Here is a 7,565-nt window from a genome sequence, read left to right on the forward strand (position 1 = left end):
AATGAGTATGTCTCCCAAAGTTTTTGCAACCCCCTTACCTGACAGACACTGACTCAGACTAAGCCCTCAGATCTCTTTGAAATGTTATCTATTGTTTGCTCCTTGCCACCTGACATTGACTGATGAGCTTTACCTGTATCCTGTGTATTATGAACCTAATAAAAGCCTTCGAGGAAGAGGTTCTTGGTCTTTCTCCTGTGAGAGACTGACCACCTCTCCTCCCCAAGCAAATCGTGTCTTGGTAGTTTCATTTTCATCTGTGGCAGATGGGGGACTTGTGGGCAAAGTTGCCCCCACACTGTTGGCACTTAGTCAGAAAAGGGGAGTAAAGGCAACTAGACACTGAGCTTAATCAACTGGGGAACATGAGCCTGTTTGCTTCACCAGGAAGCTACGGCTCCACACCCAGGGAACCACAGCCTCGCACTCCACCAAGGGGACTGACTCTCCCCCCTTCCCCCTGCAGTACTGGACTGTCAGGCGGAGCGGGAGGAACGTGCTGGACTGTAGAGGCCTGTCAGTCTAAGCAGGGGGAATAAACCCATCCAAAAGCTCATGAAAGTTTGGAAAGTTGATTTGTTTGAGAAGGAACCTGGCCCAAGCTAATATAATCCTAGGGGAACTAGAAGCATGTGCTCTCTCTCTCTCTCTCTCACTTATGGCCCACAGTCCCAGGGTGCATGCACCTGTGCTCTCCATGGCCCTGCGCCCCTTCCAGCCACGTGGCCCATGGGTGTGCATCTCCACACCAGGGTCACAGCCACAGACTGCCGCTGGAAACACACGACGCTGGCCAGATGCCGGAAGCTGGACTGGACTCCCATATGGAGCACAGACTCTGGGCAGTGGCCTTCATCCTGGCCCTACTGAAGACAAGACTGGACTTTTTCCACAGCATGACAGAGGGAGATGGGACATTGGAAGCCCGAGGGCAGCTTCTATTTCCACACGAATAAACCATCTTGCCACCCCCAACCTCCCACGCATGGGTCCTTGGAATGCTCCTTATGACCCTGGGGAAGAACCTAGCTTCCTCCAAGAACATCTAGATGTCTCAGGGCAAACGCTTCCTCCTGGGGGCAGGGTGGGGGTGAAGTTAACTCATTTGGAGCAAAGCGGCTTCAGGGGCTCTTAGCGGGGGGTGGACCTCAGCTGGCACCCTGTTTATTCAGGTCTCTCTTTATTGTTCTCAATATGATGCTATCATTTCCTCAACTAAATTTCTTAAAGGGAAATCTATGAGACATTGGTCTTCTGAAATATGGCATCTCACCTCATCCTCCTGGGCTACGCGCTACTGTCCTCCCTTGACACAACAAAGTCAAAGCCAAGAGGCTAAATAAGCAGCTTGAGCTCAGCCACTTTCACACATAGCAGCAGCAGCAGCAGCAGCAGCAGCAGCAGCAGCAAAGTCCAGACCTCGGCTCAGGCCGGACTGCCTCCACACTCTGAGCTCTTTCCTCCATAAACTAACATCTCAACAAACACCTTCTGCTCATGAACGAAGCTTAATGCAGGGCTTTTGGTTGTAGCAGGGAAGTTTTGCTAAAGTTTGAATGGGTTGCAGGAACTTTTCTGCACATTTTGAGAAATATGCTATGTTATGTCAATGTAAGAAATGTCTAAACCTGTCAGGATTTTTTATGAGTTTATTTGAACCAAACTGACAAGTCCTAGGAAGCGAAATCTCAACAGACTGAGAAAATACTCTGGAAAAATATCAGTCTTACTACTAACTTTATACATCAGAATCAAAGGGGAAGATGTAAGGGGATTACATGAAATTCATTGGTGACTAGAGAGGCAGGGGAAGCAAAGCAGGGGGTGTCTCTGCGACTGAGTACAAAGTAAGAACAGACGCTTACTCTTCAATATCGGGGGTACCGGGCCTTTAACAGCCCACAATTCACATGATGACGGAAACAGTGAGGAGATTTCTCTGCTCTGCTGGGGCGATGGTGCTTTCAGGAGTCTGGGAAAAAGGAAATTAATATCCCAAAGTATATTATCAGGTATGTTTTCATAGATACAAAGAAAAAAAAGGCAGCCTCAGTTAAGGTGAAGATTGGCCTTTGTGAGGGAAAAATACTGGCCTAGGGCATGACCGCCCACCCTGCTTTTAGTTGGGAAGTTTTCATTTCGCACCAGCCACGTGGTTACTTCAGGTCTCTGAGTTCCTAAGGCCGCCATGTAGCCGCCCCGGAACTTGTCAGGCTTCACACGTGGCCCCTTTTTTGTTCACGCACTTACCTTCCTGTCTACTCCCACCTGGTTTTTCCTTCCTGCTGAGACACCTTTCAAATTCTGTCTGAAACTGGCCTCAGATTTCCCACGCTTACGACCGATTTGCACAATCAAAAGGTCAACTCCCCGTGCTTTCCAGAAGAGGGCAGCAAATTCCACACTAATTGATTAGACCCTGAAACTCTAAGTTGAAGGATTCTGCCGAAACCAACTTCCAATGAGACTTGATGCAAGGGACCACTCGCTAATTATTGTGAACCTTACACACACTGACAAATTGGTAGTGATAGTCACTCTCTACATCCTGTTCTGCCTTTTGCCCTCTGCACTCATCTGCACCCTCATCTTCCCCTCTCCCCACTTCAGCCTGTCTGAACCAGGCCTCTCACTCTGCCCTGCTCTGACCTCCTCCCAGCTCTGAAGGGAGTGGGTAAGGATTCTGTTTTCTCTGGGCTCTGTTTTCTTCCAAAGACAACCTAAAAAGTTGTTTAGCAGTTTGTGTGAATGGCTTACCCCAAGGTAACTGTTAATGGCTGACTTCAGTGCAGTGAACACTGCCTACATCTGGACAGTACTGGGAAAATCTATAAGAGAATTTTTAAAAATATTTTATTTACTTATTTATTGATTTTTAGAGAGAGGGGAAGGGAAGGAGAAAGAGTGGGAGAGAAACATCAACGTGTGGTTGCTTCTCGTGTGTCCCCTACTGGGGACCTGGCCTGCAACCCAGGCATGTGCCCTGACTGGGAATCAAACCTGTGACCCTTTGCTTCACAGGCCCGTGCTCACTCAATCCACTGAGCTACACCAGCCAGGGCAAGAGAATTTTTTAAATAACATTTAAAACTATAAATAAAAACAGCTAACACTAAGTGCTAGGCACTTTTTAAATGCAGCAGCCTGTAACAGTGAAAAATTGTAATGGTGGGAAATTGTAACCCACCCACCATTCTTTCAATGTTGTTTCTGTGAGTGCTGACTCTGATTAATATGTAGCTTGTAGATAAATAGGATATTTGTACAAGAATCCTAACAACTAACTTCAAAAGATGCAGACTCAGACCTTAAGTCATCCTAGCTCTGGGAGATTTGCTGACCTTCAACCCTGGAGCCCGGAGGACTCCAAGCCCGGATGACGCACACCAGACCATCGCTTGAGCTATGGGAACGGACTGTGCTTGTCTGCACATAGAGAACTCTGCAACCCCCTCCCTTGATCTCTTTGTTCTGTTCCCCTCCCCCTCCTTATAAAAATCTCCACCTCCACTGAGAGGGGGAGAAGGGATTTGAGAAGAAGGTACCCTACCTCCCCAGGAGATGGGCTTTGAGGCATGAGTCCCCCATCTTCCAGATGGCCAGCATCTGCAAATAAACCACTTTCCTTTACATCAGCACCTGCCTCTTGAGTATTGGCTTTCCAAGCAGCAGGCAGTCAGACCTGCGTTCGGTCACAAGCCCACAGAGGCGCTTATAACCCCCACCCCTTCCCCTGTAGCTGACGTGTGCAGGTGAGCTCCAAAGTCACCGTGCAGGCAGGTTGGAGGAGGTGGAGACCTCAGGGACCAGCAGAGCCACTGAGGAAGGTGATCTCTGGAGACTTAAGAGCTGGCTTTGGTGCCAGCCATTCCCTGACCTACTTAAACCTCATGAAGGTGAGTGACCCCCCTCCCCCACAATCCCCGCACACCTCTGATGTCCTGTGGCCTTCACAGCTGCATCACTCACCTGGAGTTTTACACACTCGGCTTATGTTTCACTTTTGCTCTTCTGCTTGTATGATGGTATCTCTCCAAGCTGGAAAGTGGACTATTAAAGGGAGCTGCCCACCATGCCACACACTTTTTGACCTTCTTAGAACTTTCCATGGTACATGAGCTTATAAAATCTTGACCAATGGGAACTCAGAGTGGAAGTCCCATCGCTAGCAGCACTCACGAGCTGGCAGTTCCCCAGTCAGGTCATCTACGAAATAGGGAGGTTGGTCCTTACCAATCCTGTTGTTCTAGATTTTGTGCATCCGCTTCATCTTTTTTAGGGTCTGTGTAGCGAAATGCCGAGTGACAAAGCCCTCGGTTACTTGGGAGTAGACAGGAGACTGGGGAGTGATTTACTGACAAGTCCGTTTAACTTCCGGTTCTCCGCTCTTGAGTATGGACATTTTTCATGTCAATATCAGATCGGTTCTCAGCAGTCAGAAGGGGACAGGAAGTTTTGGTTGGAGAAATCCCTAGGAGGCTCCCTGCAACCCCGACTGGCCTCTGCCCCCTCTTCAGAAACCACAGAAGCGTTGCAGATGGGGCCCCTGACAGGCCGTAGGGAACTGGAGAACAGGGCTCCCCAAAGGGCCACGAGCACCGTCACCAGCAGAGCCTGCCTCCACATAAGACCGACTCCCAGCCAGACCTGCATGCCCTAGAATTTCCTCTTCCTACAGCTCCCGTCTCTGGATCCCAGTCCTTCAGGGCCCTGACCACCCTTTCCAAGGACGTCTTGCTCAACAGGCCTTCTGAGGTGTGTGGGAAAAGACTGCAGGCTTCAGGGTTCAAAAACCCCAGCGGCAAATCCCTGCTGCACCTGTCATTCACTCTGAGTCCTGAAGGGGGCGCCACTCACAGTCCCGTTTCCTATTTGTACATGTAGGTATGACTAACACCTGGGCCAGAGCCCTGGGGCCAGTGGAGTCCTGTCTGTGAAGGCACAAATGGTAACGAGCCTGTTGACAGGTCACAGGCCCCACAAACTTTGGAAAGACTTCCTTCTTTTCCAGAACATCTTTGTGAGTTTAGTTGGGTCCCCTGGTGGCTGGATTTTCACCCAGAAGAGTGACAGATGGTGAGGAAGGAGGGAGGAGAAGCCCCCGAGTGCAGGACACCCTGGCCTCTCAGCACCCGCGGGCATGAACAGAGATGCAGAGTCTGAAAATCAGAGCTCGCTTTAGAACGCCAGGACGGGGAAGGAGGGAAATGTCGCAGGTGGAACTAGTCACTGCAACCCCCTCCATGAGTCACAGCGAGTCCAGCCCCGGAGAGGGGAAGCCCGCTTGCTGGACCCATTGCTGTGTGATTAGCCTGTGTGGGTACAAATTGAGGAAAAAGATTCACATAAATAACTGAAATATTTCCCAGCTTTACTTGCATCGGTGCAGGGCCCCACCAGGCAGAACACGCAGCTGTCACCTCGCTGGTGTCTGCTACCAGCATCTCCCCCAAAGCCGGCAGAAGCAGGGATGAGACGGTGCAGGGATGAGAGCCAGTCTGTGTCCTCAGGTGTCTTAAAATCCAGTGGAGGAGGCCAGACCTCAGCACCTGAAGTGTTTGGAGAGTAATTCGGGTAACTTCTGCGTGACCTGGACAGGCCGCGTGGTCATTCCGGGCCTGTTTCTCCATGCCCCAGGGCGGAGCGGGTGTCTCTGCCTTCAGCGGGAATCGCGGGCTCTCGGCTCAGGCAGAGACCCGACAGGCGTGCCAGGACAGCTCCCCTTTCTCCGGCCCCTTTTGCTCACGCACCTCGCGTCACAGGGATCTCACCAGTCCTCCGTTCTGGTGTGGGAAAGAGGCTGAACAACCAGCGGTGGGGCAGGGGAGACCCATGGGGGGAAAGGCAGGACGGCTGTAACTGAACAACAATAAAAAAATAAAAATAAAAACAAGCACTATCTTAAAAACAACAAGAGCAACAATATCCAGAGAGATCAGGGGAAGCTGAGCCTGCAAACCGGCTGCCCCAGGCTGGCGCCCTCTCTGTGCTGCCAGCTCAGAAAGGGGCGAGGGCGGGGGCGGCAGCTTCTGCTCCTCTGCCTGGCTACGTGGCCTGCCTGGGCCAGCTGCCTCTTCCATGCCCGGCCCACACGGGTTCTTCAGACTGGAACGAGTGAGTGTCCCTTACGCCAAGCAGAAAGCTCGTGATCACGCTCCAAAATCTGGCCCGAAGGTCCCCTCTTCAGGGATGTGTTCTCTGACTTACCCAGGCAGTTGCTCCTCGCTCTTCCCTTGCCTCTGCTACAGCGGCAGGGCTTTCACAGCCGTCTCCCTCACTAGACGCCAAGCTCTCCGGGCTGGTCAGTGGGTCTCATATCCACCTTTGCATCCTGAGTATCTGTTACAGACCCAGCATGTAGTGAGCGAGCACTCAGTCAGTACTCGCTGTTGGAGCCACCTGCGTATGCATATACATCAGAGGTACACACGCTCCCGGCCCCGCCCGGTCCCATCCCTCCTCTCCTTCCCTCCGGCCTTCCCTGCTCCCTGCTTCCTTCCTTCCTTTCCTGCCGCAAGCTCTTGCCTGCGGAGGACAGACCGGGGGGGCCCTCAGAATGCCCTGTAGTTGTAAAAAGAAGTACAGAATTTCTCATAAAGCTCTTGACAAATTACAGTTTGGGGACATTTAAACTTAGCAGTTAGTAACAGCAACTTACAAATTAAAAGCCAGTTGCAAATTTTAACTGTCTGAGAAGAACCTCTGGATATCTGAGCAAAAGAAGAGAAGCAGCTGCTTAAACATTGTCTCCATCCTTACTTTCATCTCCCCGCCCGGTCCATAACCCTTCGGTTTCACAGCGCTCAGATTCGTGACGAGTAAGCGGTGAACCCGCTGGACTGCATCGCACCCGGAGGCGTCTGCAGAGGCGGGTCCCAAGGTGGCAGAGAGGTCTGCATTAGAAACCCTTCACCCACGCCCCCGCTCCGCGCCCCCTCCCCCCCACTTTGTACTCAGAGGGGGGTGCGGCCTGCTGTGCGAGGAATGTTGTAATCTGTGCTCTTTTACAACCAACCGAGAGTAAAAGAGTACTTCCTGACAATTTGCTGGGAATTAATTTTCAGGCTTAGCTTGGAGCTGTGGGACCTGCCTTGTCACCCCAACTCCCTCCTTGTTGGGGAACGAGGGAGTCCTCTGTGGCAATCCAGCCAGCAGGGGGCGCCCCAACCTGCCACAGCTCAAAAGAGGCTCTGGGCGCAGGGCATCCCTGACTCAGCTTGGAAACTGGAGTGGCAGCAGCTGCCCGCTGCTCAGAGGGGCTGCGCTGTGTCCTCACCCTTCTGGGGTGGTGGGGATCCCTTAAACTTTTGTGGAGCCCCGATTAGGGGAATTTCACTAATCTCCACCAGTAGGAATCTACCAGAGGGGCAAGCCCACCTACCAACACTGTGCACTTAAAAATGACATCTGGAATTAGGTTGTGGGCGTCTTTTCAGTCTAGTTACACAAGACCAGCCCAGAAATGCGCTCCGACCTCAGTGTGAGGAGGTATTAAGGTGACAGGGTGACCACCCACAGGAGCAGTGGGCACCCTCTGGGCCCTGGTTAACATCTGTGGTTGGTCC

At 51.7% G+C, this 7,565-nt stretch overlaps 1 long non-coding RNA gene across 1 annotated transcript; it reads right to left on the minus strand.

Annotated features, from left to right (window-relative positions):
- Nucleotides 1-5,385: 5,385 nt before the first annotated feature.
- On the minus strand, nt 5,386-6,848 carry LOC119054664 (uncharacterized). The gene is made up of 3 exons (XR_005083562.2): nt 6,760-6,848; nt 6,208-6,339; nt 5,386-5,859 (listed from the first exon to the last, which is right to left on the minus strand). It is a non-coding gene; the product is annotated as an uncharacterized LOC119054664 (long non-coding RNA).
- Between the last annotated feature and the right edge of the window lie 717 nt (nt 6,849-7,565).

This window comes from Artibeus jamaicensis, unplaced genomic scaffold (genome assembly GCF_021234435.1).
Source record: "Artibeus jamaicensis isolate MK-2021 breed Jamaican fruit bat unplaced genomic scaffold, CSHL_Jam_final contig_477, whole genome shotgun sequence".
NCBI classification, from domain to species: Eukaryota; Metazoa; Chordata; class Mammalia; order Chiroptera; family Phyllostomidae; genus Artibeus; species Artibeus jamaicensis.